Source organism: Natrix helvetica (genome assembly GCF_964273705.1).
Source record: "Natrix helvetica genome assembly, chromosome: 2".
NCBI classification, from domain to species: Eukaryota; Metazoa; Chordata; class Lepidosauria; order Squamata; family Natricidae; genus Natrix; species Natrix helvetica.
Window position 1 is genome coordinate 202,048,869 of NC_138552.1, and position 18,606 is coordinate 202,067,474.

The 18,606-nt window shown below is 39.8% G+C and overlaps 1 protein-coding gene across 2 annotated transcripts in view; it reads left to right on the forward strand.

Moving 5' to 3' along the window:
• The first annotated feature begins 13,931 nt into the window (after positions 1 to 13,931).
• The window catches only part of LOC309388316 (uncharacterized protein), a 93,171-nt gene continuing 88,496 nt past the window's right edge, over positions 13,932 to 18,606 (forward strand). The window contains exon 1 of one of the 2 annotated variants that reach the window (XM_081945527.1): positions 13,932 to 13,996. The gene's annotated coding sequence lies outside the window, so the exon portion shown is untranslated. The remainder of the gene's footprint in view (positions 13,997 to 18,606) is intronic. The other variant, XM_081945528.1, reaches the window with a different exon arrangement.

An 18,606-nucleotide genomic window follows, 5' to 3' on the forward strand; every position in this document is an offset into this window, starting at 1 on the left:
AAACAGTACCGTTGAAGTGTAAGTATCAATATTGTCTTCCTCAAACAATGCCCAATCAGTGTTTCCAAAGCAATCTTGAACTTGCTCAGATGCACCTTCTGGCCACACTTGTATTTCTCTAATCAATGGTCTAATTCTGTTGACAAGAGGTCTGTATGATGGGATCAAGAACAAAGATATATGATCTGACTGTCCCAGATGGGGTAAAGGCATAGTCCTGTATCCATGCATGATGTTACTATATACCTGATCCAAGGTATTTTTCCCTCTGGTGGGACAGTCTACGTACTGATAGAATTTAGGGAGGACAGTCTTTAAATTGGCTTGATTGAAATCGCCTGCAACCACCAGCACTCCATCTGGGTAGGCCTGTTGCTGTTTGCTAATAGCAGTTAACAGGTGACTCATGAATGTAGTCGTATTAGCACCAGGAGGTATATATACTGCAGTTATTATTACAATATTAAACTCAAGAGGTAGATAAAAGGGGTGGCATTTCACTGCCAAGTACTCCAGATCAGGAGAGCAGTGAGTGTCCATTGTTTTAACATTTGCGCTCCAGTTGTTATTTATGTAAAAACAAAGCCCCCCTCCTCTACTCTTCCAGGAGCCAATGGTTCTACCTGCTCGATATACTGACCGTCCTTGTAATTCAATAGCCTCCCCTGGAATAGTGGGGACAAGCCATGTCTCTGTAAAGACCATAACACAGCAGTCCCAAATGTTTTTTCTGCTGAGAGATAGTAAGTTCCAGCTCCTCAATCTTATCAGAGAGAGATCTAACGTTTGAAACAAAAAGACTTGGCAATGCAGGCTTATGAGGATTTTTACCTAACTTTACACGTTGTCCAGCTCTACAACCTTGTTTCTGCCTGCGTTTTCTTTGTTTCCTCCATTTCCTTTGCTCTCTAGTAGTAATCACTGTGTTGATCTAACCAGCTCAGCTGGGATGTTGTAACTTGAAACTCCTGGTTCAAAAATGTAGCCTTCTCTGCCCTCTCTGCCAATGATGAGTAACTTTTATTGGCTGTAAACTACTTATCCCTGAACATGCAGAGCATTCACTAAAAAATACACAAACCATAAATTAATTAAAAAACACTGGTCTCTAGAGCGTCGGGCCACTGCATATGCATACACCACCATTTATATAGGACTAATATAGGACTAATATAGGCATTAGTCTGAATTTTTAGGGCTAATATAGGACTAATATAGACATTAGTCTATAAAGACTTGAACTTTTAGGGCTTAAACACTTAAATTCCCCAGTACCATCCAACCTGCACAAGGAGATCAGTGGGGGAATTTTGCTTGATGTCATTCTGATTGGCTCACATTACTATTTAGTAGTTTGGTTTATTGTGCATTATTTCCTCGTGGAAATAACTGACTCCCTCACTGTCTTTTTATTTTTTTCAAAAACTAGATTATTTTTTTGATTGTTCAAATTTCTGTCCTTGCCCCCTCCTCCTATTTTCTTTCTCCTTCTATTCACAATGATCCTTGTTTTAATATTTACTTTTTGATTTCTTTAAGATTGTTAGTTTTTTTTAATGGCTCTATTGAAGAGTGTTTTAATGGCTGTTTTAAAAAGTTTACACAGCACAATCTGGGAAACAATTTTGCCCTTTCAGATGAGACCTTCTAAACTGCTCTGGGCAATTCTGGAAAAGCAGTATATAACAAGATAATAAAGAAACAATAACTAAAATAAATAGAAGTCACACAATCAAACCGCTCCCTCAGCATTAAGTTATTGATCCTCAAGCTGGAATTTAAAAAGTACTGCTTATCCAAAATTCATGGTTGAATTTAATGGGAATGACTGCCTAGTAGCTGTGTTTATCAATGAAAGTATATTTTTGTATCACTTATGATATTAGTTATATGGATTTATAGACAATGATGGCAAATGTTCCTCTGTTCTTGTAAGAGTGGACACCTAATTTTCTCCAGGTTTCTCTTCCTTTGCTGTTATAGTTTTTTAACATAAACATTCATGATGTCCTGGAGTATCAATTTGGGGAGGCAATGGGGATTTAATAGATAGGGTAGCTCAGCTCCAAACTGGGCATTTGGCTCATTTAAGCAAGAGAACTTGGAACTAAGACAAATTGATCACCAGGTGTATGAATATTAAACAAACCCATCTGTCATAATCATGGCAAAACGTTCCATGCTGCACATTTTTTTTTGAGTAACTTGCAGCATTTTATCATTGATATTTAAAGTTCTGAGTGATCAATTAAAATCAATTGCACATAATGTTCTGCTTGCCTTCAGATGATCCCAGAGCAACTGAAGCATAATTTCTCCGTTGTTTCTGCTGTGTTCTTGTTCATTGTTTAATTTGAACTTTATCCTTGCAGCCTAGCAAAGGAGATAAGGGGATAAAGAGCACGAGAAGCATAAATTGCATGAGAAATAGTGTGCTTTCAAAATAATGGTCAGGGCAAAACAATTTGCTCACTGGCTATATACTGCTAGAAAAAAAATGGCATAGACAATGTTCTATACAATGCAGAGAAATGAAAAGCTATTCAAAATTGAGGACATGCAGTTCATCTGTGAGTATTGTAACACTGGAGTGTAAATCTATAGGCGGTCACATATTATTTTGCTTTATACATAGTTGTTAAAACCAAAGGCTGAACCAATAGTGGAATTCAGGCCTGGGTTTCAGAACTGGCAGCAACCCATGCCTACCATGCCCCCAAACCGGTTCCCTCGCCGCGACCACCATTTTGATTTTTAGTGACTTTGCGCACCATGCGCAAAGAACAATTTACACTGAACAGTGCACACGCATGTGCCTGTGTGTGTTGCACGTGTGTTGCGAACTGCTAGTAAAACCAGCAGCAACCCACCCCTGTGCTAAACTCCAGTACTGTTACACTAATCAGTAATTGTCAATCATTACATACCTACAATGGCTTCACCTTTCCTTGAGGCAAATGAAGCTGCTTGAAAGTTGTTTATTGGCTTATAATGGCTAGTGGATGCAATTAAGCTGAGTGTAAAAAGCCCACATTTAGGTTTCATTTCTGCATGAAGGTCAGGATCAGAAACAGAAAGTAATGAGATAAGTTGAACTTGGGTGAGCATTAGAACCATATTGAAAAAAGCTCACAGACTATTATCTATTAATTTATTTATTTAAATGAGCCGTGGTGGTGCAGTGGTTAGAGTGCAGTACTGCAGGCTACTTCTGCTGCCTGCCAGCTGCTTGCAATTTAGCAGTTCAAACTTCACCAGGCTCAAGGTTGACACAGCCTTCCATCCTTTGAGGTGAGTAAAATGAGGACTCAACTGTTGGGGGCAATATGCTTACTCTTTAAAACTATTAGAGAGTGCTGTGAAGCACTGTAAAGCAGTATATAAGTATAAGTGGTATTGCTATTGCTATAATCTTTCTTTCCAGAATAAAAGATACAATAACATCAATGACCAAAAAACTCCATGAACATATCAATCTTAAGCTGACATTAAAAGTTGACAAAACTATGCACTAGTCATAGTTCCACATGAAGGATATTGCTTGTACTCCAAAATCAAAATCTTTACTGTACAGAATTCAACACTTTCCCAGAAAGTGTTATTAATTCTGTCCAAAGATTGTGTCCAAATATTCACCCTACTCAAATTGACTGAGAGCTAATTGATTTGATGAGTTTTCAAAGAAAACTTATACAAAATGTTTTATAGATGGCACATGTCACCGGAAAAAATAGCAAAGATGTTTAGAGATAAATCAGCAAAATGTTGGAAGTGTTAACAAGCAATAGGTTCCTATTATCATATGTGGTGGACATGTACAGAAGCAAGGAAATGTTGGACTAAGATAAGAGTATGGTTAAAGAAAATGCTACAAGAAGAAATAGAATTTAGACCAAAGATATTTTTATTAGGTATTATCCCAGAGAAATTTAAGAAGGAGGATACCTATTTGATTATACATGTAACTACAGCAGTAAGAATCATATTTGCCCCAAATTGGAAACTATATAAGCTACCAACAGATGAAGAGATAATAAAAAAGATATTAGATTGTGCAGAGATGAATAGGTTGACAATGAAACTAAAGGATAAAGAGGAATCGGAGTACTTCAAGACATGGGGAAGATTTTATGATTGGCTAGAGAAAGGACACTAGAAAAGAAAGTAGGAAGAAGGTATAGAACCCAGACGATGCACTGTTAAATGGAAAAGGGGGGGAGGAAGGGGAAAACAGAAAAGAAAATATTAAATATATAAGTATATACAAGAACGAGACACAAAAGTGGGGGAATATAGTTAGGATAGATTAGCAAAGGTAAGAGAATAAGAAATTATATTAAACTATATTTGGGTTTGCGGAAATACCATCCCAAGGAAACATAAACTGAGACCTGAAAGAGACACCTACAATAATAGAAAAGAAAGGGAGAGAGGAGGAGAGAATGAAAGGAATACAGGGGAAAGAAGAAAGAGGTAATGAGAGGAGGATGGAAGGGAGAGGAACAGAAGGAGAGAGGGTAGGGAGGGGAAGAGGAAGGGTAGGAGTAGGAGAAAGGGAAGGGAAGAAGGAAGGGGAAGGAGAGGAGGAAGGAAGAAAGTAGAGAAGGGAGGGAGGGAGAAAAGAAAGGGAAAATAAGGTGGTGCTACAACAGGAGGAAGGGATGGTAAATAAAGCAACCCAAACTGTATATTATAACCTATTAAATGAAATAATAAATGTTTAAGAATGATAAATGTAAAGAAGAATAACCATTATGTGAATGTATACTTAAAATGGTATGTAAGAGAATAAAAAAATAAAATAAAAATTAAGAAATTTGATGAGCTCTGGCTCTGAACTTAATCAGGTAGCCTCTGACCTAGTTGAATGTGGTTCAAGGTTGACTCTGCCTTCCATCTTTCCAAGGTCGGTAAAATGAGGAGCCAGATTGTTGGGGGCAATATGCTGACTCTGTAAACCACTTAAAGAGGACCGTGAAGTTACATAGAAATCTAAGTGCTATTGCTATTGCTATTGCTATTGCTATTCCTCCTCCTCCTCCTCCTCCTCCTCCTCCTCCTCCTCCTCCTCCTCCTCCTCCTCCTCCTCCTCCTCCTCCTCCTCCTCCTCCTCCTCCTCCTCCTCCTCCTCTTCTTCTTCTTCTTCTTCTTCTTCTTCTTCTTCTTCTTCTTCTTCTTCTTCTTCTCCTTCTTCGTCTCTCTCTCTCCTTCTCCTTTGTTTTTTGCAAGGAGTATTTGTGTCAAATAGGACTCAAAATGACTTCAGTCCTCTTTTCTTTCCATTTGCTTTACAATAGTAATAGATGGGGTAATAATATGTGATTATTTTGTGTTGATAAATCTACTGTTCACTGCTGACCACATTAATTTATCTAGAGGCATCATGCAAGATTGAATTTCTTTTCTATCAACATTTAATTACAATGGATAAGAATGCCCAAGAAATATACACAAAAATATCAGTGCATGCTGATTTAAAAGAGGGATTATATTGTAGCCCGAGACTCCTTAGTCAAATGTAATCAATACATCTTTTATGCAAACCCCAACTTTCATCTAAACAGTGACGTGCGGTGAGGTTTATGACTGGTGAGGCACTGACACAGTGCTGGGTTTCAAATATTTTTAGACTTGTGGACTTCAACTCCCAGAATTCCACAGCCAGGCATGCTCAGTTCCAATTTAAAGCGACAGCATTTGTTTTTCTCCTTTGCTCCTTCTTTCTTTTTCTTTTTCTTCTCCTTCCCTTCTTCCTCCCTCTCTCCCTTCCTCCCCCTCTCTCAAACACACACACACACACACTCACACACACACACACACAAGTTGGATTGGACTATCTCTCCTACCCCTTCCCTCTCTCACTCACTCTCAAACAAACCAACCCCCACACACACACAAAAGTTGGATTGGATATCTTTTCCAGTGGCTTGAAAGCAGCTCCTCTGCCACCCCCCCCCCATTCCCCTGCTGCCTTTCCCAAACACCTCCACCATTGCAAATGCAGCCTGCTGTCTGGGTGGGAAATGCCTGGAACACAATAAAGCCCACCCACCACCTCCTGCTGGCAGGCTGGGGTGAGAGGAGAGGCAGAGAAGCCAGAGGGGAGCGGAGCCGAGCCTTCCAAAAGAAAGAGGCTGGGGGGAAGTGTGTGTACTACAGCATGGCTCTTTGCCTGGCTTCCTGCCTCCTCCTGTGGTCTCCTCAGTGCTCGCTTGTGCTCTCCCTCCCCAAGTGTAGTTTGATTGCAGGTGGAGCCACGTTGCCTTTTCAAACTTGTAATCAGTGAAGCTGGGCTAGATTTTTATATAGTTTTATCCAGCTGTGTGTGTGTGAGAGAGAGAAATGAATGAGGGCCTGGGGAGGAAGTCACTACACTTGGGGAGGGAGAGCACCAGTGAAGTTAAGCAGAGTCATCCACGGTGAGGCAGCAACTAGCTCAGCTTTTTCCTTTTACTTTTTTTTTTCATGGTGAGAGTGGTGAGGCTGTGCCTCACTTGCCTCACCTGACTGCACGTCACTGCATCTAAACTGCTGCCAAATAGTAAGTTTTAATATGACAGAAGGAAAAATTATTCATACATATAGAATATTACACATTAATATGTATACTTAGTTTAAATTAAAATAAATTATGATTAGATTAAATAAAAAGTAGCTATTGTGTTACTTTAACTTCTTCTTATTCTCTGACTTGGTACACGTAGGCTAGAATGTCAGCTCTACAGAGTTGTGCATCCATAAATAAGATGCCACCAACAGATTTAGTGGATTCTCCAAACTTCTACAGGTATATGTTCCTTTCAAGGAAGCTCTAAATACCACATACTGCTGATCAAAAGAGTAAGGGACCTGTTCAAAACCATACTTTATCACAGTGGTGGGTTCCGAATCCCATTGCAACCGGGGCTGTGCGTCCACCACATGTACACACGCAGCATGGGCCCTCACACGCATGCGTACTTACCGCTGACGATGCTCCACGACACTCCAGCTGCTGGATGGAGCATCGCAAAGGTGCCGTATGCTCTGTGCATGTGCACGAAAGCCCAAATCACCTCAAATACCGGTAAGGAGCATAGGCGGGTAGGTGGGCCCTCCGGAGCACCGTACTGGAACGGTACCTGGTGCTCCCAGCAGGCACTGGTACACCCGTACCGGGGCGTAATGGTCGTATCCCACCACTGATTTAGCAACACTGATTATAGGAGAAAGCAGCTCACCTCCTTTTTGGGTAACAATGTAACCTTTTAGTACTATATAAAAACCAGTATAATATCTGAGAAGATGTTTAGTTTATAAAAATGCTAAGAAAAAAATTATCTTTGGGAATGAAAATTTTACACAGAGAGGGTTTTTTTTCTTCAATGTTTCTATTACATTGGAATTTATAGTATGAAAAGCAAGAGACGTAGTTCATTGTAAATGCAGAACTACCAGATTCTGTAACAGCTTTATTCCCTGTGCCATCAGTCTGGTAAACTCGCAAGTTTCGTTCTTCTGGCCATGTACATGTACACATCAGAATCATACAGTGTTGTTTCCCTGTGTTGTATATTATATGTGGGTATATGCATAAATTTGTATTTACTTAGTTATTCATTTAGTCTTGTTTTTGACAGTATATATTGAAAGTGGTGACCCCTTGAGAACTGTATACAATGAAATTTCATTTTAATGTATGCTGATTAGTGTTCATGCAAAGTGACAATAAAGTTGTTCTAAGTTTTATCTACTAAGGGAAATAAAGGCAAATCCATGGGAACTGTTCTGGGATAAATATGAACCCCAAAATATACACTACACTGTGTACACAATTATTAAGCAAGTGAGTATTTTGACCATATCATATCATATCATATCATATCATAGATATTCTCCCAAAAAAGGCAAAACCTCACTTTTACTTTCTTAAATGTTCAGGTTTGTGGTTTATTAACATTTTGGATTGACTAAGAAGACCGTAGTTGTTCAATAATGAAATTAATCCTCCAAAATAAACTTGCATAATAATTGTGCAGAGAGTGTATACAATGGTTATTGTATAAAATCAGCAGTGCTAATCTGTATGTGCGCATTTCAAGACCCATTCATGGAGCTTTCAGGAAAATATTTTTGGAATGAAGATTTAGAGCCTTTCGTCATTTGCATTCAAGCATGGTAAAAATATGCCCTGGCAGTGCTCAATTTCCTTCTTGTCCCCAATATGTCACTTTCAAGCAGACTACTTGGAGTTTTCCACTTTCTTTGAACAAAAATAACTCTTTTTAAAAATCAACATTTAATAAATCTGCAGTCATCCTTAGCTGTACTGGGGTTAAAGTTGTGTTTCTCTATATTCCAATGCAATAGAGAAATACCCTCAAAGCATATAATAAAATCACCTTAGAGAGAATTCAGGCAATTGTAGTTATTGTGAACAGAGTCTAGACAGGCTATCATGAAATAATGAGTGCATGCACAAGATTGATATAGTTTTTGGCTAACTTAAAGATGACTACATAGCTCTTCAACTTAACAGTGAAGAAGGTCATTAAATTAAATGTTGAATTGGTGCATTAAAAACCAGGCAAATTGATTATTTCAACCTGCCCTATCCAATATTCTGAATAAAACACAATCACTAATAGTTCTGTAAAGTAAGGATACTATTTGATAATAGCTGCCTTAGGTGCAATCCCCAAATACAAAGATCTACAAATAGAAATAGTTCGACTGTAGCAAAAGAAAACAAAGGTAGTATCAACAGTAATAGGTGCCTTAGGTGCAATCCACAAACAATGGGAGAATCACTTGAACACCACCAGGACTGAGAAATCCACCATCAATCAATTGCAAAAGGTAGCTTTGCTCAGAACAGTTTACATCCGGAATAATACCTAAAATACTATCAATGTCCCATGTCCTTAGGAAGGACTTGATTGGTGGATAAAAATGCCAAATCCAATCTAAACATCTGTTTGACTGTATAAACAAGTATAATAATAAAAACTAGCATTTGAGATAAGGCAGTGGTCAGGATTATATTAGACAAATCTATATCAAAAATTGAGGAATGAAGACTTGCTATACTCTTGAAAGTCCTTCTCAGTTCATCTGTATAATGACCAGTGATTCTTGTTTTCCAATTTTATCTTATATATATTAAGCAGTGAAGAATTACAAAATGAACATGACAATAACATATGTACCAAAGTACCTTCAAAATTATTGCATTTTGAGCAGAGAAAGATGAAAGGTAACATTTTAAAAGCAGTGTTTGATCCCTAAAAGGTCAACTAAATAAGACTTTAGGTTGTAAAAAAAACATATAATGTGTCAACTTCTAAAGCGTTGCCATGATTTCTGGGAACTTCACATAATGTTTGTTAAAGTCTGAAGTCATTAATTGGACAATATGGGATACTCCAATTCTCCATTCCAGATTGCTTGTAGTTGTCAACATTCATTGATTTTTGTTTTAAAAAAATGATAATGGTTCTCAAAGGCAGTTTACAGTTGAAAATGTTAAAATTTAATGACTGTATCTCCCAAAATTTGGAATTCTCCACTCCTTAAAGAATTTTAAATATATTGAGCTTCAATTGTTTAAAAAAAAGACTTATGTACTCATGGAGCAATGCTTATGGTCCAGACTCCAAAAGTTGGCTTAATAAAATTTGCTAACTCTTAGCTGTCAGATTTGCTTTATGCCAAAGAAGAAGCAAGACCAAACAGCATGATTCCATATCGTCTAGGTTTAATTCATTATTCAAACATTGAATCATGTCAAAATTGAAGAAAAAGATTTAATAGCTGTATATTTGTGTATGTGTGTGTGTGTGAGCTCTCTCTCACACACAGAGAGAGTTGCATTATTACTTATGAAACATTATGAACCAACAATTTACATTATAAACAACATTTTAATTGCAATGTTTTTAAAGTTTAATAAAATAAAAAATAGTAAGTGGAAAACATGTTCTTTAGTAATTCTTTTATATAAAAAAGTGGGTATGAATCATTTGTCCTTCAAAGAACAGAATAACTAGAATAGAGAGTCCTATTTATAACAATGACAGTTATGCAGTCCAGCCCCAGACCAGCTAATAACACAGCGGTGACAATAAACAACAAAATGAATTTATCCCTCAGTAGAATAGGGTGGCACAAAAGATGATAGTATCTCATGTTTATATTTCCTCATACTAAGAAAACAGGAAGAACAATATGGAGATGATGCTTTTAAAAATAGGGAATGAACTAAATTCTCATTTAGCTCTTTGCAAATCATATTTCACAGGTTGCTTTTATATTTTTAGAAGCAAAGAATATTGCTTTCTGGAATTATTCTGCATGGAAATAGAAACCTATCTTATGCTGGATAAAAAGTAATTTATCAAAAGAGAAATTAAACCTACATATCCAACAAGCTCTCTTTCAGGGTAGACAATATGAAGGAAAAGAAATTGAGTAAGAAAGTGTAAATAAAAGAAATGAAAGGCATGAGAAAAGAAAGAGATGAGGAAATACAGCTAAGTATAAGTTATACGAACAACATTCCCTATATTTCTCTACACCTTTGCAAGCCATCCTTGCATCATATTTCATTCTTCCACTAATTAATGGTATTTTTTGCCTTGAACTTTTCACCTTTCTCTGTTTTGAGTTGAACTTAGTTTAACCTGGGTTTTCTTAGTCTTCCATGTCTTCTCACCCCTGAAATCTTCCATTACATTTTTTTATTTGCAGTTTGATCCTCCATATCACCAAGCCTGCTCAATGCCCCTCTTTTATGCTGGTTATTTTCAACCCACTTTTATTTAGTCCTTGTTCATTCTCGATTCTGCCTCTTCATTATACCAAGTAAATTTCCCAACCCCACTGCATTCAACTTGACTTTTAAATCTCTCCTGTCATACAGTGCTATAGTATCACTTCCATCAAAGAAACTGAGCACAAGTACATTCTTAAAAATAGCCTTCTTTGCCCAAAACCAACCAACTACAGGACCTTTGCCCAAAACCAACCAACTACTACTCAATTTCTACCACTCTTTGCATACATTCCAATGTCTCCATACATTCATGCATCTTAAATTGTTTTACCAGGGTATATAACATTTATCTACTGGCTCTCCTTTTTTCACCATGTATCTATAAATTCTCTCAATTTTCTCTGTCAAGTACAATGGTTCCCCCCCCCCCTTTGATGCAGTTATTTTTCGATGTAATATTCACTCCAATCTTGGGTTCTCAGCCAAGAACATGACACACATATAGACAACCCAGATCTAATGTCATCCTAAGCATTCATTAGACTTTTAGCGATGACACATCTCACATCTTGTTCCTGACTGAATTATTCACTAAGCATTCTTTATAGTCATATATGCTCTAGTTCTATCACATAACAATCTTATTGTATGCAAAAGTCAACCTTCAATTTCATATTAATGCATAACGATCCATAATGAAAGCTTATTCATCTTATCATATACTTAGGTCAAGATAAATGTTTCTTCTGCCTGTCATGTTCAATTCTAGGGGGTGATACCCATTTCTGATTCACAGCCAAAGAGCCAAAATTGTCCGAAGACACTTTCATGGTCATATGACCAGCATGACTATATATGAAAGCACAAAGGACACAGTTACTTTCCCACTGAAGTGATATGTATTTATCTATTTGGGTTTACATGCTTTCAAACTGCTGGGGTGGCAGCAGGTGGGGCAAGTAATGGAAGCTCAGTTTGTCACATGGTACTTATAACTCAAGCCGCCAATCTTTAAGGTTGAAAAACCCAGGGTCTTAATTGCTCAGCCATCACACCTTCATCATATATAGTAGTTACCATGCATAAATAAAATGTACTTATATCTTAACCAACATCTTCTAAGAGCAGTTAACAAATGAACACCCTATAGTTTTTTTTTTAAATTCACCTTCTTACAATTCTTTTTGTACAGAGTAACATTAATGGCACTCTTCCAATTCATCAGAGATTAACACAGCCTTCACACACAAACACACACACACACACACACACACAAAACAAGCCATGCAAGCCACTCTTTAAATGAACAACATCCCTCTTTAAAAATTTCTCCTACTACCTAGACCTGATGCCTTACTATTTTCCAGCATTCTTCTATTATTATATTCAAGACTTCCTTTCTATCTTTTTTCCTTGGTCTTTTATAGCAATTTTATCTGCTGTACTCTTTCACATAATACGGTCATCCCAGAAGTGGGTTCCAGCCAGTTCTAACCTCTTCTATAGAAAAGGTTCCACAAATCTACCGTGCCGTTTAGAACTGGTTCCAGCTCCCTCCCCCTGCCCGTCTGCACCACGCTTGCTCCGTCCGCTGCTCACTGATTGGCTGGCTCACCAATCACCCCACCCACCTCTAAGAGTCCTATCTCAACCTTAAAGTCTTAAAGCTGTCAATTTTGAACATCCCTGGGTTTTTTTTCTAAAGGGTTAGGGATGCAAGGGTCTTGTAACTTGACAGCTTTAAGACTTGCACACTTCAATGCCAGAGTTCCTGAGCCAACATTACTGAAGGAGGAATTCTGGGAGTTGAAGTCCATAAATCTTAAAGCTGTGAAGTTTGAACACCCCTGGGTTTTTTTTTCTAAAGGATTAGGGATGCAAGGGTCTTGTAATTTGACAGCTTTAAGACTTGCGTGCTTCAAATGCCAGAGTTTCTGAGCCAACATTTTGGTTGCTAAGCAAGAGCGTTGTTAAGTGAGTTTCACCACATTTTACAAGCTGGCCACACCCACCCAGCCACATGACTACCAAGCCATTCCCACTCAGTCATGTGACTGGCAAGCCACTCCCACAAAGCAGGCCACACCTACAGAAGAGATTCTAAAAAAAATTGAAACCCGTCACTGAGTCATCCCCATAAAAATATCCTCTCCAGTTTTTCTTCCCTTCCGTTTCATCAGCACTCATTTCACTCTTTTTATTTTAAATTTCATTGACTTGCTGAAGGCATGTTCTAATTCCTTTTCAATCACTGTTTTTCTACACACACACACCCTGAAAACCACTTTGCCTTTTCTTTCTCTCTTTTAGTTTTAACCATTTTTTGCTCTCTTTCCCCAAGTTCTTTGTACTATCTTTCCACTATAAACCTATGATAAAATATTTTTTCTCATTCTGCTTTTTTTGCCGTACTCATTTACTTTTTTTTTTTTTGGTGATAACTCATTTACTTTTCATGCACTTTTCCCTGGTCAATAATGAGAAGAACAGCAGATTGCTGAGAAAATTTATCCAACCAACCCTGCCATCGCAATTCAAGGTCTATTCTTTTTGTACATACATTGTGACATTACACAGATATACAAAAGGGACAGAGCTTGCAATGATCCACTGCCATTCCCATGGTCATTTTGACAAAACTTTGTGTTCTATGGACACCTTGGGCCTTTTGACCATAAGAAACTGCAGCTCCTTGTATTAATATTCAACCCACTCCAAAATTATTGGATCTTTTGAGTGGTGTTTTGTGGCCTTTGATTGGTATTCCAAGCCTACGGGCTCATTTCAGGATCCTCTTTTATAAAGATCAATTCTCTTTATTAGGGAGATTAATTAACTATTAGTGTTATAGGAGAACAGATCCAGCAGTTAAAAAGAAAAAAGAAAAAAACCTGCCATGATGAAATCAAGCCTTTTTTTCCAGATTGAGAAAAAAGATATATCAAACATCGCTTTAATTTGAACTCACAAATGACAGTTTATTTTAAGAGAGTTTGCATAAAACAGGAAGTTAATTGCATTTCAACCTCACTCAAAGCCTGTCGATTGAGAGGATTGTTAAATTACTACAATAATAATGAGGCAGACTGGGTGAAGGAACTGCCTCCCGCAGTCAACCATGTTAATTACCTTGCAGCTGGGAGATCAATTTGCATATGTGCTCTTTGCATCCCGTCAGGTGTAAGAGAAACCATTGAACAGTTGCAGGAAATAATCTGACTCTCCAAAATGTATGGCTAAAAGGTAGGCTTTGCCATACCACTCCACTCATTGTTTCCTTTAATTTGTTCTCGTCTTAACAGCCTCTGCTTCTGACTCCTGGAACCTTCACATTAGCAAACAGAATCTCATCAGAAGCTCCCAGTTCTCCTAATTAGATATCAAAGGGAGGTGAGCCTATAACCTAGATGGTCAATGAGAAGCAAGACAATTACATTCAATGGCATTAGATGCTTTTACAATGGACTTGGGTGGCTAATAAGATTGGAAGCTATTCAGTGGTTATGTAGAATCGACACACTTTCTGTTTGGTAAAGATCACACTGTTTTATACAAACTCTCTCTCTTTTTTAAGTGCCATGCCAGCTTCTGGGTTAGATGCAAAGAATATGGTACAGAAGTTGGATCTGGATATTCTTCATCCCTTAGTGAATGTCATCTCTAATGTAGATGGAGAAGAAACAAATGGGAGAAAAAATAAGTGCAACACTCACTTACTCACATTGATGTTTAATCTTATTTGTTTTATATAGTATCTTATTCTTAGAGATGGGGTTTCAATCACATGTTCTTGACTGTAATCCTTATTTTTTTTAACCGGCCTGTGGGAAGTTAGCACCCACCCCTCTCCTAGAAAAATGAAATATCGCAGGAAATATTGAAAAAGCAGAATATTATATTTCCATGGATAAGAAATGGGGAAACATGTTTTTAGGCAGGAAACAGACTCACTCTTAATAGCTCCCACCTTTGTTAATGGGCCATTTAAAAAGCCTGGGCCAAATTATTCTACATAACAAAGATCCCACCCCGTCAGCTCCAATGTGATGGAATTAAGGCATGATAGAAAAAGGGCTACCTTTACCCATCTCTTGGGATAAAGCAATGCTCATCTTAATTTGGACTCAATAATAATAATAATAATAATAATAATAATAATAATAATAATAATAATAATAATAAATAATAATAATAATAATAATAATACAGGTACATTAAAGAAAGAAACAGAGTCACTAATCCTGGCTGCGCAAGAACAAGCTATCCGAACAAATGCCATTAAGGCCAAAATCGAAAAATCCTCTGATGATGCCAAATGCAGACTCTGCAAAGAAGTTGATGAAACTGTTGACCACATACTCAGCTGCTGTAAAAAAATCGCGCAGACTGACTATAAAATGCGGCACAATTCAGTGGCACAAATGATCCACTGGAATTTGTGCAAAAATTATAATATTAAAACAGCAACAAACTGGTGGGAACATAAGCCTGAAAAAGTCATCGAGAGTCAGATGGTCAAGATCTTGTGGGATTTTCGCATACAAACGGATAAAATACTGGCGCATAATACACCAGACATCACACTAGTTGAGAAAAATAAGGTTACAATCATAGACATCGCAATACCAGGTGATAGCAGGGTCGCCGAGAAGGAATATGAAAAAATCGCGAAATACCAGGACTTAAAAATCGAAATCCAACGATTATGGCACAAACCAGCAGTGGTAATTCCAGTGGTAATCGGCACACTGGGTGCTATTCCAAAAGCACCGGAATTACATTTAAAACAGTTAAAAATTGACAAAATCACCATCAGTCAAATGCAAAAGGCTGCACTGCTTGGATCTGCACACATATAACGAAAATACGTTACGACGTCCTAGGCCCCTGGGTGGGGCCCGACTAGTAATTAATGCCAAATCCGGCGAAACAACTGGCCGCTGTGATACACTTCTGTTGATGCAATAATAATAATAGTAATAATAATAATAATAATAATAATAATAATAATAATAATAATAATAATAATAATAATAATAAATTTTATTTGTTAGCCGCACCCTCTCCCGAAGGACTCGGGGCGGTGTACAATAAAAACACATAAGTACAAATATGGACAATACATACACACAAATGTAGACGTATACGTAGAGGAGGTAGACAAATGAATATAAACAATTAAAATCGCAGTTTAAAATCCCTTAAATAAATTACAAAATTAAAACCCGTCAGGAGCGATATGATCAAACTATGGTTGAGCCAGGCCAGCTACTTGGAATAGGTGGGTCTTGAGCTTTACACGGAAGGAGCGGAGGTCAGAGGTAGTCCTAATATCCGGAGGGAGGTCATTCCACAGGGCTGGGCCCGCCACAGAGAAGGCTCTGCTCCTAGGCGCCGCCCCTCGGCACTGTCTGGTGGACGGCACCTGGAGATGTCCCTCTCTGTGCGAGCGAATTGGTCACAGGGATGTATGGGGCAGGATACGATCCCGCAAGTAGCTAGGTCCTGAGCCATGGAGCGCTTTAAAGATCGTTATCAGAACTTTGAAACCCACAGCCACTCCGTCTTGGAGGGGTTGAGCTTGAGTCGGTTGTCATCCATCCAGACCCATACGGCTTCCACACACCGGGACATCACTTCGACGGCCTCGTTGGGGTGGTTCGGGGTGGAAAAGTACAGCTGAGTATCATCAGCGTACAGATGATATCCCACCCCGAAACCACGGATGATCTCACCCAGCGGCTTCATGTATGTGTTGAACAGGAGTGGCGAGAGGACCGACCCCTGTGGCACCCCACAAGTAAGGGGGCTTAGGGTCAACCTCTGCTCCCCTGCCAACACACGTTGCGTCCGGCCGGAAAGGTAGGAGCCGAACCACCGCAACACGGTGCCCCAGACCCCCAACCCCTCCAGTCGGTGCAACAGGATACCATGGTCGATGGTATCAAAAGCCGCCGAGAGGTCTAATAGGACCAGGATAGAGGAACAACCCCTATCTCTGGCCCTCCAGAGATTATCCACCAACGCGACCAAGGCCGTCTCCGTGCTGTGCCCGGGGCGAAAGCCTGACTGGCGCGGGTCTAGATAATCATTTTCCTCCAGATGTCGTGGAAACTGATAAGCCACCACACTCTCTACAACCTTCGCCAAAAAGGGAAGGTTGGAGACAGGACGATAATTGGCCAGCTCCGTAGGGTCCAGGGAAGGCTTCTTAATAATAATAATAATAATAATAATAATAATAATAATAATAATAATAATAATAATAATAATAATAATAATAATAATTTTTATTTGATTAGCCGCAACCCTCTCCCGAAGGACTCGGGGCGGCGTACAATCAAAACAAATAAAAATACACATAAGACAAACATATATACAAAAAGAACAGAGACATATACATATGTGCATGGAGGAGAGTTGACTTATAAGTGAAAGACAATTAAAAACACAATTTAAAATCCCCTTAAATAAAATTACTAAATTAAAAAACCCATCAGGAGCGATACGAAGTTATGGTTGAGCCAGGCCAGCTATTTGGAAAAGGTGGGTCTTGAGCTTGACACGGAAGGAGCGGAGGTCAGTAGTGGTCCTAATATCCGGGGGGAGGTCATTCCACAGGGCTGGGCCCGCCACAGAGAAGGCTTTGCTCCTAGGCGCCGCCCCATGGCACTGTCTGGTGGACGGCACCTGGAGAAGTCCCTCTCTGACCCTTGAGCAAGGGTCTCACCACCGCCTCTTTCAAGGTGGCCGGGAGAGACCCCTCACTCAACGAAGCGTACACTAGGCCCAGGAGCCAGTCACGTGTGACCTCCCAGGATGCCAGTACAAGCCAGGAGGGGCACGGGTCCAATAAACATGTGGTAGGTCGCAGTCGTCCACGCATTCTGTCCAAATCCTCGATGGCAACCAAGTCAAACTCCTCCCAGATTGATTCCTCAAGACTCGCCACGGACGTCTCCATTGGACCACTGAAGGGGACCCAATCCTTCCGGATTTGAGCGATTTTATCCTGCAGATATTTCCCAAATTCCTCTGCCCTACCCTGTAGAGGGGCCTCCCGCGGCCTCTGAAACAGGAGGGAGCGGGACACCCGAAACAGGGCGGCAGGGCGGTTCTCTGCGGATGCAATGAGAGCGGCACAATATTGACGTTTGGCCGCTCTCAATGCCACAAGGTACGTCCTTAACTGGGCTCGTACCTGTGTTCGGTCAAATTCGGAACGGGAGGATCTCCAACGACTCTCTAGGCATCTCTTGCGGCTCTTCATCACCCTTTGCTCCTCGGTAAACCAAGGGGCCAGGGTGGATCATTGCCGCCGGAAAGGCCGCAAAGGCGCCACCCGGTTCAGGGCCCCGGTAGTCGCATTATTCCACGCGACCACCAGGTCCTCTACCCGAGGGCGGGTCAGGGCTACAGAAGGTGGCCCAAGCTCCATCTGGAACCTATCTGGTTCCATCAGGCGCCTGGGGTGGAACCATCTAGTGTTTTCCGGTTCCGCCTCCCCGCAGCGGGGGGTAGCACCAGGGAAGTCAAGTCGGAGGAGTAAGTGATCTGACCATGACAGGGGAGTGATGGTTAAGTCCCCTCCTCCCAGATCACTCAACCACTGGCCAGAGACAAAAACAAGGTCCAAGGTGTGACCTCCCTCGTGTGTCGGGCCCTGAATCAATTGAGTCAGGTCCATGGCTGTCATGGAAGCCATGAACTCCCTCGGATGCTTCTCCCACCGATGGCAGGTTAAAGTCCCCCATCACTAAAAGTTTGGGGGTCTCAACCATCACCGATGCGATCAGCTCGAGGAGTTCAGGCAGTGCTGCTGATGTATAGCGAGGAGCCAGGTATACTATCAG